Genomic DNA, 14,331 nt, shown 5'->3' with positions numbered 1-14,331 from the left:
TACAGACAATGAGCTATCACATGCTTAGCAGCCTCTCCTGTTCTGACAGAGGTTACTATAAATCCAGAATAGGTATCCACTGTAATGTGGACATAGGACTGTTTGCCAAATGAAGGTATATGAGTAACATCCATTTGCCAAAGTTGTCCTGGTAGGGGTCCTTGAAGGTTAACTCCAAATGAAGGGGCAGATTGTAGTATAGGACCCTTTGGACAGGATTTTTTTAGTGACTTTTTTATTGCTGAATTTTCTTGGCTAAATCTTCAGGTTGGTAATCTTGAAGGTTGGTATTTTGTACACTTCAAGCCCAAGCAAGCACTACTAACTTCATCTGTCAATCTGTTCTTTTGTTGGTTTTGACATTATTTAATGCTGAGAATAAGGTCTCACAAAAGTATGTAGAAGGAAAAATTGTGAGTAAAGCCACTGCTATATTTTTCAGGGTGCTAAAAGTGTCTGGTAATCGGTTCCAGGCACTCCAAATTTCCTGTTCATAGTGGCACTCCGCTTGATTCTCTAAGCGGCACCTTTCCAGATTCTCAAGCTTTGACCTCAAGTCGACAAACACCTGAGCCCAGATGCTGTCTTGAAATTCTGCAAGTTGCATCTTATGTAAATTAAGATGGCTGCTGCTATTTCTAGTGGCGGGAAACGGCACCCATAGCACAGGCCCTCGCCTCTCCCAGTCCCCCCCTCATTTATCTCAGTAATGATGGTCAGTTAGAAATCTACGACACGCCAGAACAGTAGACTGGATGAAGGTCGCTGTGGTTATATGGTTGCTGGTAATGGCGATCACAGGGCCCCCAGAGATGCATCCCCCATAGTATTCTGCTGCTCCCTGCTCCGCGGGCCAGAAGTGAGGTCAAAGATCCCCTAGCGGCCTAACTGGAAGTCCCAGAACTAGACGCTCTGTGCCGGAGTTCTGTTGTTTTGGCCTACAGACCTCCGGCACAGAGTGTCTACACTACAGCAAATGTTTTATCCTTGGCTACTGCACCTGGCCGTACAGGAGCTGAGGATGAAATGTCCTTCTCGGCATGCGGCCCCATACTTCTTTGGATGCGACCACGTGTCATCAAAAATGGCTACGCGTATCATAGGTTTGCCATCACGGCCCTAAGTGTATCAGAGGTAGGAATCTCAGTCTACATTTAGGTCATCAAGAAACACTATATTTCTTCTAGTAGCTTCTAGTGGCCTTAAGCCCCTTCCTTCCTGAGAGGTAATTATTGAGAACTACGTCCTTTCAGGACCACAGGGAAATCAGTAGGCACTCAGAAAACTGGGCCAGGGCCTCCCATTGGCATGGTTACAGCAGGTACCATGACTGTCAAGAGGAGGGTGGTCCCTCAGTGACTCTCTGCCCCTCTGCCCTAGTCATGGGTAAAGCCCCCCTTCCTTGGCACCCGGTTCGCCATGCTGTCTGATCTAGTTACCTTCTTTCCTAGAACCTCAGCTGGGCTCCTCACAGCTCTCAAGAGCCACAGAATTCTCTCTTTCCTGGATCTGGGAAAATCTCATCTCTGAGTCCAGACACTCTCTCTGAGTCCTCATGGCCTCCAGGGACATCCAGCAAAAAACCATCTGTTCTAGAAATACAGAGACATCATTAGGCCCCTTTACAGCCTTCCTATGATTCCTGGATGTGAGATCACAATGTCTGTGTACCTGCTTGAAATATGAAATGGGGGCAGGGGAGTGAAGCAAAGAAGGGGAAATAGAGAACTTTTAGATCATTTTTTTTCTGCCCCAAGTAAAAGCGAAGAGACAAATTAGAAAGCTGTGGCATATTCCAGGTGACAGAAGATGGTCGTTGGATTAGAGTGGTGGCAGTGGAGGTGGAGAGAGAAAGACACTTATGAAACATATTTTGGAAGTAGGACCAACGCTACATACTAAGGAAGGTGGAAGATGGAGGGGATGGGGGGGCTCAAGGGTCATGTCCTGAATAATCCTTTTCACTTGAGCTTTTGGTGTAAATAATTCTGATGTGGAAATTAGGGGCTCAGGCCGAGGGTGTGCAGTGGGCTGTTCATCTGAGGGACAATTCTGTCATAGCAACAGAGGGTGGCAGTCACAGTAACATGAATGAGCCGCCAAATGGCAGCTCTATGTTTTAGAAGCTCTCGGAGGCCTTGGTTATATATTTGTCTTTTAGAATGTGGTGCCAACATGCGCGATGCTGATAGTGAAGATACAAGCTGCACTTTTCTCAAAAGCACAAAAATATGCTTAAACCTCTTTAAAGAGTTCAAGAATTAAATAATATTTTAGTTATAAATAATTTACATGGCAAAAAACACAAAAACAGAAAACCCTTACACTTTTAAAGACAGCTTGACCAAGGGACAATCATTTTTTGTTTTTTAATTTTTTCCTTTGATGTTATTTGGATTTCTGGTTGATTCTTCAGAAGGTCCTGGGCCAGAAAATGCTGGTTTTCTGGAAAGAAGGAAAATGAAAAGAAAAAAACAAAAATCTGTTGAAGAATTCCTGTCCCCCACCTTCTAAAAGAAACTCCACCAAAACAAAACGAAAAAAACACACAAAAGTTTAAAACGTGTTCATGGGACAACTGAGAGGCAGTGGGGGCGGGGTTTCTGTTCCCTGCTTGGAACTCGTGACAAAGAAGTGGGCTGGGTGATCAGGATGAGAAGGGGAAGTAGGAAATCAAATCAGTCTGGGGAGCAGTTGGGGGGAGTGGGGGGAGGGGAAGAGGGAGGTATGAGCTTGGGAAAAAGCAGAGAGGGCTGGAAGAATTTGGAATTACGGCAAATGACAGCACACGATTAACTACTTCCATATGTTGATCACGAATTAGCAACATATGCTTTTTTTTTTTTTTTTTTTTTTTGAGCAAAGCCTTATTTTTGTAGACTCCAAATCTTAAAGAGCTAGCTAGCAAAGCAGAGGGTTTAAGGGTCTGCCCCATGCAGGGATTCCTCTCCAGGCCCCCTGCTAGGAGGGGGGTCCCTTAACACAGCTTAGTAGACACCAGATGTCAGGACGAGTCTAGTCTGTAAACAGAAAGAGATTTCCTCAGAGTGGGGTTAAAGACCTCTGGGACCTATGTCATCTTAACTGTCTGCAGACCAAGAAGGCCATACCTCCCTACAAAGCTAAAGGCACTGTGTGGTGGGGCCCGGGGCACTTCTTGGTGGCTCAGCCTCCTCTTGGCTCTCACAGGTGGCCCAAGCTCCATCCCTGCCTTCCCCTGTTCCCGACCCGGGACATTCCCCACCCACCCCCACCCCCCCGGCAATAAGAGGATGAATTGCAGTCTTGGATGCTGTCCACTTGGACCACACTCTGGCCTCATTCCTGCTCAGCCCACCTTGCCATCACGTTTGCTCTAAAATGGCTGCCCTGTGCCTGCAGCATTCATGGTGGGAGGCTGGGACACGTGTCTCATTGTTGGAGCTGGGATTTAAAACCAATGCTTCTGACAGGACAGAAAATTTCAAAAATACAAAAGAATATAGAGTGAAATAAAAAATAAGTCTCCTTTCTTTTCTATTCCTTGACCATCCAGTTTTCCTTTTCAGAGGCAACCTCTTCCTTTTACTCCATACCTATATTTTTTATGTCCTTTAAGATATATACCATGCATCTATCATCATAACCACATATATAATTTAAAATTTTTATAATGGTAGCATATATTACATACTGTCTATATTTGTATTTTCTCACCTAATTCTATATCTCTGAAATAAATATATTTAAGTAAATATAGAGCTGCCTTCCCTTTTTAATGGCTATATAGTATTCTATTCCTAGCTGTGCTGCTTAATTTTATGTGTCAATTTAGCTGGGCCCCAGGGTCCTCAGATAGGTGGCAAAGTGTTATTCTGGATATTTCTATGAGGGTGTTTTGGGATGAGATTTATATTTAAATTGGTGGACTTCGACTAAGCAGATTACCTTTATGATGTGAGTGGGCCCCATCCCATCAGTTGAAGGCCTGATTAAAAAACTAGCTCACCATTCTTTAGCAAGGGGAATTCTTCTAGCAGACTGCTTTTGCATTTGAACTGCAACTCTTTTCCTGAACCTCCAGCCTACTGTTCTCCATCATCAGATTTTGGACTCACTAACCTTCCACAATTATATGAGCCAAGTCTTTAAAATCAGTCAGTCAGTCAATCAATCAATCCATCTATTGTCTCTTATCTATCTATCTATCTATCTATCTATCTATCAATTATCTCTCTTACTTATATATCCATCCTATGGTTCTGTTTCTCTAGAGAACATAGGGAATACAATACTATAATCTATTTGACCAGGCCTCTAATTAATGGACACTTAGGTTTTGTTTTTTCTGCTGTTACAAACAATGCTATAAGGAATATTCTTGTACATTGTCATGAAGCACATACCAAGACTATGGTATTTTGCTTCAGTATAAAGGAATTTAGAAAATCCTCACCCCAAGCAATAGCCAGGCTAGCTTGGGCAATGAATCTTATTTTGAATGTCATTACTCATTAGGAAACTGCAAATTGCAATCATAAGGAAACACCCCTGTACACCCAGTAGAATGGTTAAAATTACAAAGACTGGCCATAGTAAGTGTTAGTGAGGATGTGGGACAATTGAAATTCTCATACCCTATTTTATAAAAACAGTTGGACAGTTTCTTAAAAGACAAAAATACAGTGATGACATGACCCAGCCAGTCCATTTTTAGGAATTTTCCCCAAAGAAATGCAAGCATATTTGCACACCAAGACCTGTGTGCAGATGTTTGCAGCAGCTTTATTTGTGACAGCCCCAAACTAGAAACAACCAACTGTTCATCAAGGAGCAAATAAATGTACTGTACGATATTCATACAAGGAATATTACTCAGCAGTAAAAAGGAATGACATACTGATTCGTGCGACATCAAGGCTGCGTCCCACAATAATATGCAGTCAAAGAAACCAGGCCAAATGTGTAAATACTCGGCCTGACCTGTGGTGGCACAGTGGATAAACCTGGAACGCTGAGGTTGCTGGTTTGAATCCCTGGGCTTGCCCGGTCCAGGCACATATGGAAGTTGATGCTTCCTGCTCCTCCCCCTTCTCTCTCTCTGTTCCTCTCTCTCATCTCTAAAATGAATAAATAAAGTCTTTAAAAAATATTTTTAAAAATGTGTAAATACTCTGTGTATCTAAAATTCTAGAAAATAACACATTAATCTATAGTGACAGAAAACAAATCAATGGTTGCAGGGGGGGGCAAGTGGGAGAGCAAGGAAACTTCTGAGGTGGTAAATATGTTCTGTATCTTGATTCTGATAACATGTACACATACACCAATGTACACATACATCAACACTCATTAAACTACACACTTTGAATAAGTGCAGTTATTGTATTTCACTTATGTATCAACAAAACTATAAAAAATTTATTTTGAATGTCAAAAAGTGAGTATTAAGATTTTCTTTTTGTATTCCTTTTAGAATAAGCTCAGCCTCCCTCATGTAAATGAGTGGCTTGGGAAGACTAGAGATTATCATATACTCAGAAAGGCCAAGAGGAAAAGCACATTAATATCTTTCCAAAGTACCACCCCACCGAGTTACCAATTTATGTTGTGATTATGTCCTCTACCCCTCACCCTGCTCTTCAGCTGCACTCTCCACCACACCCCAAATGGTAGTTAAGCTACATGTGAACGAACTGTCCATTCCCCAGATACACCAGCTGTGGTCACTGTGACCTGTGGAGCAGGCATGGCTGAGACCAGTTGCAAAGTCTCTAGGACAGGAGCTTGCTGCCACCTAAGGACTCCCACCTGAGGACGTCCAGGGGGCTGATGCCCTTCCCCACTCTGAGCTGAGCCCTCCTGCCTGGCTGCAAGCTGCGGGAGGAGAAAGGTGAGCCAGGGCCACCGTGCAGCCTACAAGAGGCCAGCGGGGAGGCCGGGGCAGCCCTTGCACTTGGCAGCCTATGCAGATGCCCTCCTGCCAGACCCAGACAGGCCCTCAGCAGCTGCCCTGGATCTGGGGCTGGATGAGTCATCAGTGCTCCGGTGGTGGAGCAGCCAGCCTCTGCTCGTGTCAGCACAGGCCAGAAGCAAGAAGACAAAGGATGCACCGTGGGGAGGAGGAGGAGCTGCGTGCTGCAGGTAGGGCCAGAAGGTGCCACACTAGCTGGTCCGGCCCTCCTTCAAGGCTATGCCCAGAGTGAACCAGCAGCCTTTCTACATCTCCTGTTCACTGTAGTTAAGCAAGCTCTCAACCCCACAGCCTGGGATTGTCCAGAAGCAGAAGACCCCGGAAACCCTTGCTTGTCTTTTATATCATTTTCACTGATGTCCATTGTTAGTGCCAGGGACCCCTCGCTCCCCATTCCAGCCCCCTAACCCCTGAAAGAAGGATCTGCTGGGCTCATTCTGCCTCTCTTGGACTTCAGAGGACAGTATTCTGCATTTTATGGAATGAAAAAAGAGGTCAACACATCCTGCCCATCACCTCCTCAACCAGGAGAGACTAACGTGAATGGAATCTGCAGTTTTTTAGTTTTTAAAATTATAGTCCAGGTGTTTGGCAAGTTCACATTTGCAGAATGAAGAGAGAGAGAGAGATGATTAAAAGCTCAGTTCTTGAAAATAAAAAGGCAAAGGACTCCGGGTTCTTTCATTTTCCTGTTCCAAGGCCCCCTCCAGCCGGATTCCGTAGACTCCTCACTTGCAGGATTGCTGGAGCTCACAGATGCAGGGTCCTGCTATTCTCTGGAGACTCACAAGGCCCCCTCCAGCCGGATTCCGTAGACTCTCCTCACTTGCAGGATTGCTGGGGCTCACAGATGCAGGGTCCTGCTATTCTCTGGAGACTCACATGCTTGGCTACACTTGGCTGTTTGGATTCATTTTAGATGTTCAAGAGAGCTATTAAATTAAACGATGAAAGTTGTGGAATATTCCATTCTCGGGAAGCGATATTGACAAGATTCTGCCATTAAAAGTAACATCAGGTAACGAAATGTACAGAGAATGCCAAGATCAAGTACTTATGAGGTCATAAAAAACCAGCAAAGGCAGAAAAAAATTCAAGCACCTTATTTTCCTGGGCCAGAATGTGGCTGAGAGTAGGCAAATTTATTCTGCCTAGGTAGAAAATGTTTGACACGCACTGTCAGGGTCATGAGGGCCGGTACTAGAGAACTAGGGTGCTGTTTGTGTTTCATATTTTTCAGAAAAAACCTGGAGACCACAGGTCAGGCCAGAGGTAGCATAGAACAGTGTATTGGTCAGGGTTCAACCAGAGACACAGAACGAGTAGGAAGTAGATACTAAGATGTCCGAGGGACTGACTTGGTGATTGTGGGGGCTGGCGGAGCCCCGTAGGGAAAGCCATCAGGAAGAGCAGGCCGGAACTCAGGGGCATGGATGGAAGCTACCGTCCACAGGTAGAATTCCTCCTTCAGCTCTGCTTCTGAGGCCTTCCAAGTAATGTAATGAGGCCCACCCACATTATCCATAAGAATCTATTTTGCTTCAAGTCAACTAATTATGGATATTAATCATATCTACAACATTTGTTTACTGCAACACCTAGTGTTAAATTGAATGAGTAGAGACTCTCAATCAGGTTGACAAATAAAAAAGCCGTTACAACATATTCCACCTGTTGGCCTCAGTCTCAACCATTTCCATGGGGTCCTCCTGAGAAGTCTGGTGGGCCAGTAGGTGAGTGACAGCTGGGACCTCGGAGGGGCATGTGCCCCTGTGATGGGTGCGTGGAGGAGCCCCAGCCCAGACTGTGTGGTACTACCTGGCTGCGTACCATATGGGATTTTTACACAGACTCCCAGGAAGACTAGAGCACAGAGATGGGCAAGCCTTTAGAGAATCTTCGTCAAATTCATTGTCCATTGAGGAAACTGTGGCCCTCATCAAGAAATAGCCAAGACCAGCCAGAAAAACAAATCCAGTTTCCCATCTGCAAGAATGGGGAGAGGAATTTGAAGACTGGGGGGATAAGGAAGGATGGGAAAAGGCCCGGTGGAGAAGGAGAGGCAAACAGCTCCTCTGAGCTCAGAGCTGGGGCTCCCAAAGTTCACCCCCTCATTGCACAGATGGGGAGCCGAGGCCACTCTGTGACATCAGGGTGGAACTGGAACCAAAGCCTGGGACAGTGCTGGGTCCCCACCTGGTCTTCCTGTCCTCCCAGGGAACTGGGGACACAAAAGGTTGCCCCTCTAACCCTCAGGCATTTGGAGTTTGGTGGTCTTAATAAACCAGAATCAATTCATTAATCTAGATAATTAGTTTAGAAACCAGAAGGCTTGGGAACTGTGCCAGGAGAACAATTTCAAACTCAGTCCCTACCCTGAAAAAAAAATAGTGTTCACAGGTGACATCCCCACCTCAGCCATCCACTCCAAGGGCACCAGGGACGGGCTGAGTGGCTCCGTGCATGCCACCCCTGTTCTGCCCGCCCCAGTTCTCATCCCTAGAGGGACTCATGGCTCTAGGCAGGTGTCCCGTGGATGGCAGGGCAGAGGCACCCTCCTCGTGTCCCTCTTCCGTGCCTTACAGATGGCTACAGGGAGCAGAGAGAAAGAATCGGCTCAAGGACATCCAAGAGTCTACTGACTAAAAATTCCAGTCCTCTAATTCTCATTTCATTGTCTTTGTCTGTTGCCCCCCCCACTGTTTTCCACTTATTTCAATTGATTCCAGGAGGGTAGCCCCACATATAGACAATGCCATAAAAGTGTTCATAGCAAGGGTTAGTGGCCAGATAGAAGGTAGGCAGACGTAAGAAGGCCCCAATAAGGCAGAATTTAGCTACACAAACTCTTCTTACATTAGAGGAGAAGTATTTAAGCATGGTTTTGATGCCTTATGCTTCAAAGAAAATCCCACAGAGAAATAGCTTGGGCCTCTGGGAGGAGGAGAAATGTGAGCCCTGGCTCGCTCGCAGGCTGCATAAACAGTGGTTATGACCATGACTAATCCAAACCCCTTTCTGGGTTTTGCCGAGTGTGTCAGTTCTCCCTGTGGCGCACGAAATCCCTGCTTAAAACCGAACCCTGTTAAGAGTAGGAACCCAATCCTGGTAGCAGGGAAAGTAAGCCACCGTGGCTCCCGTCACACTGCTGCTCAGAGACGCCCTGTGTCACGAAAGGTCATATTTCTAAATGATTAATGTAAGCCCCAGATGCTAGAGCTGTTCAGAATCGTGTGTGCTGAGCCCTAAAATAGATGCCCTTACCAGGTAAAATAATCCAGTTATCTGCGATTCAGGGTTAAAGACCCCACTCCTGGATTGCCCATCCATCAGCAAATATTTATCAAGCTGGGCTTAGTGCTAGGTGGTTTGGTATATTAAAAGATTTATAAACATGTCACAGCCCGCCAGGAGCTGTCTAGCCAAGAAAGTAAGACGAACTCACGCACAGATACCGAGGCAAACCAGCTAGGGTGTGTATAGAGGAGACCACGTGACTGAAGCCCTACAAAGCAGTCAAGGCCAGAGAGCTCAGAGCAGGGACCAGTCCCAGTGGGCAGAGCTGGGTAGGGAAGATGGCTGTTCAATGCCCACATCCTTCTTTTCTGCTCTCCTGCTGGCCATCACCGCTGGACCTTTGGCCAATGACGAGTGAAACAGCAGGAGGGCACCAGTCTGGCGGGACAACCCGCTGACAGCCACGTTCTCCCCTCATGAGGATTTCCTCGTGATCGTCCGTGGCATCACCCTATCACAGCCGGCCAGCCTTCAATCCATGCACCTGGTCTCTTGCCAAGTGCCCAGCTGCAGGGCTGGCTGGGTAATGCTACACTGTGCCTACAGAGGCCACTAGCCATTCCCCATTTCTCTAACCTCCCCAGTACCTGCCTGACCGCCCTTCCAGAGGGGAAGCTTTACCTAAACTGTTACCATTAGAACTTAATTCCGACGGAGTTAAGTGGCACCCTCCCAGCCTCCCTTTTTTTTTTTCCAGCCTCCTTTTTTGAAACACCAATAAGGAAGTGGAGGCACTTAAGTCTCCATTGCCTTGGTGTGAACTGTGTGTTCAGGTTAGTGGTATCAATAAAATGGGGACTCAGGAAAGGCAGACTGTCACCTCATCGGGTCTGTCTGGTCTGAGTCACACTGGGAATAGTGCCTTCCTAGAGCCGTCGACCTGCTTCCTCACGTCCGAAGGAGGGAAGAAACCAGGGAGGTAGGGGGACTCAGAATCTTGAGTCAGACTGAAGGGAGTTTGTTTTAATTTGGAACTATGTGAATATATTTCCTGATTTAAAAAATTACATTTGAAACTGTTTTGAGACAAGAGGTGTTGTTACAATCACAGTGATGTTGTAATGACTAGAACTGTATGACCAAACCAGAAACCTTGCAGACTAGAGGGGCGTCAAAGTCCATGGAGGTGGGACAGTGGCACCCGTTCATGTCCACATCCCATCACTAGGCTCATGGTGAGATAGACACGCGGAAGTAACGGTGATGGAGGGAAAGGCCCAACTCTATCAAAAAGCTGCTCTGAAATAAGTTTCCCCTTTTTTGGTCCTCCAGAGACATGCTTGGGTCTGGCTGGACTCTGGTTCCCTGAGTGTTCTGCCTATTTCAGTCTAATCCACTCAACCAGTAAGCTCAACACCACGAGGACCTGATGGCAAATGATGTGCTTGTGGCTAAATCAGGGGTCCCCAAACTACGGCCCGCGGGCCACATGCGGCCCCCTGAGGCCATTTATCCGGCCCCCGCCGCACTTCCAAAGGGGCACCTCTTTCATTGGTGGTCAGTGAGAGTACTGTATGTGGCGGTCTTCAAAGCACGGCGTCGCTCATGTACAGTGATGCGGGACGCACGCATCACGGCTCCGGAAGTGCATCATATCACTTGTTACGGCTAGCAGTGACAAATATGGAACCGGACAGTGACCATCTCATTAGCCAAAAACAGGCCCATAGTTCCCATTGAAATATTGATCAGTTTGTTGATTTAAATTTACTTGTTCTTTATTTTAAATATTGTATTTGTTTCCGTTTTGTTTTTTTACTTTAAAATAAGATATGTGCAGTGTGCATAGGGATTTGTTCAGTTTCTTTTATAGTCTGGCCCTCCAACGGTCTGAGGGACAGTGAACTGGCCCCCTGTGTAAAAAGTTTGGGGACCCCTGGGCTAGATGGTCTTAGCCCAGCTTCTCCAGATGTCCCCCTGGGGTCACCTCCAACCTCATGTGATAGGAATGACTGTCACAGCACAGAGGAATCTCATTCTGTTTGCACAACACAAGTTTTGTAACACTGAGCTTTTACGACATTACATCGGCCTCTCAGGTGGACTTAGAAGCAGCCAGGTCACACCCAGTTGCTTGCTCTTTTTCTAAAGGAAAGTTTAGAATCAGACGCTGACAGATACATTGATGAAGTAAGTTTCCAACTCTGTGTGTTTTCCTTTTTTTTTTTTCCAGAGACAGAGAGAGAGAGAGAGTCAGAGACAGTCAGAGAGAGAGAGGGATAGATAGGGACAGACAGACAGGAACGGAGAGAGATGAGAAGCATCAATCATCAGTTTTTCGTTGCGACACCTTAGCTGTTCACTGATTGCTCTATCATACGTGTCTTGACCGTGAGCCTTCAGTCGACCTAGTAACTCCTTGCTCTAACCTTGAGTCCAAGTTGGTGAGCTTTTTTGCTCAAGCCAGATGAGCCCATGCTCAAGCTGGCGACCTCGGGGTCTCAAACTTGGGTCCTCCACTTCCCAGTCCGATGCTCTATCCATTGCGCCACCACCTGGTCAGGCTGTTTTTCCATTTTTGATTGGATAGTACATTCGCATGGTTCATCCCTCCAAGCACTGTAACAGTAGTCAGAGAAAATTCCTTCTCCTACCCTTGTTCCCCATATGCCCAGCACCCTGTGCACCACCCCTCCCAGATTATTAGTTATCAGTTTTGTATTTTTTGCAGAATACATTTATGCAAATATACATAAACACAAATGTATATTCTATTTCCCCCTTTTTGTTTACAAAATGGTATGATACAGTGTTCTGTACATTTTTCTAATATCTTAGTGATCTTACTGTTTTTGTTTATACAGAAAACTTTTTCATTCTTTCCATTAAAAGGATGCAGCACTGTTATTTAAACCAGCCTCTACTGATGACAATTTAACCCAGTTTGGATGGTCTCCAAGCTTTGCTATTACCAACACCGCTATGATAAATAACATCATTCATACATCATTTCACACATGTTCAAATGCGTCCATACTATAAATTCCTGGAAGTTGGATAGCGGGGCCAAAAGGCATGAATACTTTTGAAATTTGATGTATTTTGTCAATTTGCCTTCCCCAGGGGTTTATGTTCCCACTAGCAGCGTGTGAGAGGGACTGTTTTCCCCCAGCCTTGTCAAGAGTGTGTATTACGCCTGACCTGTGGTGGTACAGTGGATAAAGCATCAACCTGGAAATGCTGAGGTCGCCGGTTCGAAACCCTGGGCTTGCCTAGTCAAGGCACATATGGGAGTTGATGCTTCTAGCTCCTCCCTTGTCTCTCTCTCCTCTCTCTCTCTCTCCTCTCTAAAATGAATAAATAAAATAAAATTAAAAAAAAAAAAAAAAGAGTGTGTATTACCAGAAAATTTTGAATTTTTGCCAAGCTGTTAAGTCAAAAATGAATTTCAGTTTAATTTATGTCGTTGTTGTTAAGGGGACTTTTAATTTTGATAGAATTTAAAACTTCCAAAATTTGTAAGCACATACGAAGATTTTCCATATATTCTTGGTTGAGCTTAATTTGCATTTTTTTTCTAATTGAGAGTGATGTTGTCAGTAAAGCCAAAGAACTGATTGATGACATCATCAACAAAACCAGATGCGAGGTATTCCTATGGATGCCAAAATGCAGGCAGGTGGGACAAATCACTGCAAGCAACCAGACCCATGTGGTATCGGTTACTGAGAGGGGAGGGCGAGGCAAGGGACTGCTGAGGTCCCACTGGCTGAAGAGCCCACACTTGCCAACAGATACTCACAGGGAACTTGGCAGCCCACCTGAGGACAGCACCCACACTGGGAGGGTGCGTTTCAGGCTCCCATTTGTAGGAAGGCAGCTGGTAAGCTTGGTTGGCGCTGGTACAACCTGGGTCCTGTGAACCCTCAAAACTAACCAAACCAAGACCCCTTCTAAGACAAAGCCCTACATTAAAGAGAGCTGCTGGAATAGTATCCAAATTGAACCGAATAAGAGCACTAGGAGCAAAAGAAGCAGAAGTTCCAATCAGGGGCAGAAACAGAGCCAGCAGAAGGTATGGGGCCATATTTTTCAACACGGTGATAGTATTGAAGAGGAAGCCCAAACACTTACTAGTAAAAATACAAAAAAAATATGTTTGCAAGGATAGTCATTGTGGCTTTATTTGTAACAGCCAAAACTAGAAACAAACAAAAAGAATCCGTCAATAAGAGGCACATTCACGCAATGGACTATTACACAGCTATAACAAGAAATGAGCGATATCTCTGCTTACTGCTGAGGTGTGGTCTCTGAATATATTGCTAATTGGAAAACAAAGAAGGCGGGGAGGAGTTGAGTATGCCACTGGCAGGGGTCTCCAAACCTTTTACACAGGGGTCCAGTTCACTGTCCCTCAGACCATTGGAGGGCTGCCAAATACAGTGGTCTTCTCACTGACCACCAATGAAAGAGGTGCCCCTTCCAGAAGTGCAGTGGGGGCTGGATAAATGGCCTCAGGGGGCCGCATTGCGGCCCGCGGGCCGTAGTTTGGGGACGCCTGAGTGGGTTGACAGGAACATAAGGACATATGTGCTTAGATTAAAATCCTTTTTGAATTAAAAATATATCTATGAAGAAGAGAGGGACAGTTTGCAGGGAATAGGAATAAAAGCTGGATACCTATGAATATATTTTGCTTTGTAAATTTGACCTTGGAAACATGCCCATTTTACTTAATTATTTTTAAAAATCAAAATGAAAAAGCAGTTCTTAAAAGTTAAAAAAGTTGCCTGACCAGGTGATGGCACAGTGGATAGAGCATTAGACTGGGATGCGGAGGATCCAGGTTCGAAACCCCGAGGTTGCCAGCTTGAGCATGGGCTCATCTGGCTTGAGTGCAGGCTCTCCAGCTTGAACGCGGGATCACTGGCTTGAGCATGAGATCATAGACATGACCCCTTGATTGTTGGCTTGAGCCCAAAGGTCACTGGCTTGAAACCCAAGGTCACTGGCTTGAGCAAGGGGTCACTCGATCTGCTATAGTCCCTCAGTCAAGGAACATATGAGATAACAATCAATGAACAACTAAGGTGCTGCAGTGAAGAATTGATGCTTCTCATCTCATCTCTCTTCCTTCC

This window comes from Saccopteryx bilineata, chromosome 6 (assembly GCF_036850765.1).
Source record: "Saccopteryx bilineata isolate mSacBil1 chromosome 6, mSacBil1_pri_phased_curated, whole genome shotgun sequence".
NCBI classification, from domain to species: Eukaryota; Metazoa; Chordata; class Mammalia; order Chiroptera; family Emballonuridae; genus Saccopteryx; species Saccopteryx bilineata.
This window is presented reverse-complemented; position numbering follows the sequence as displayed.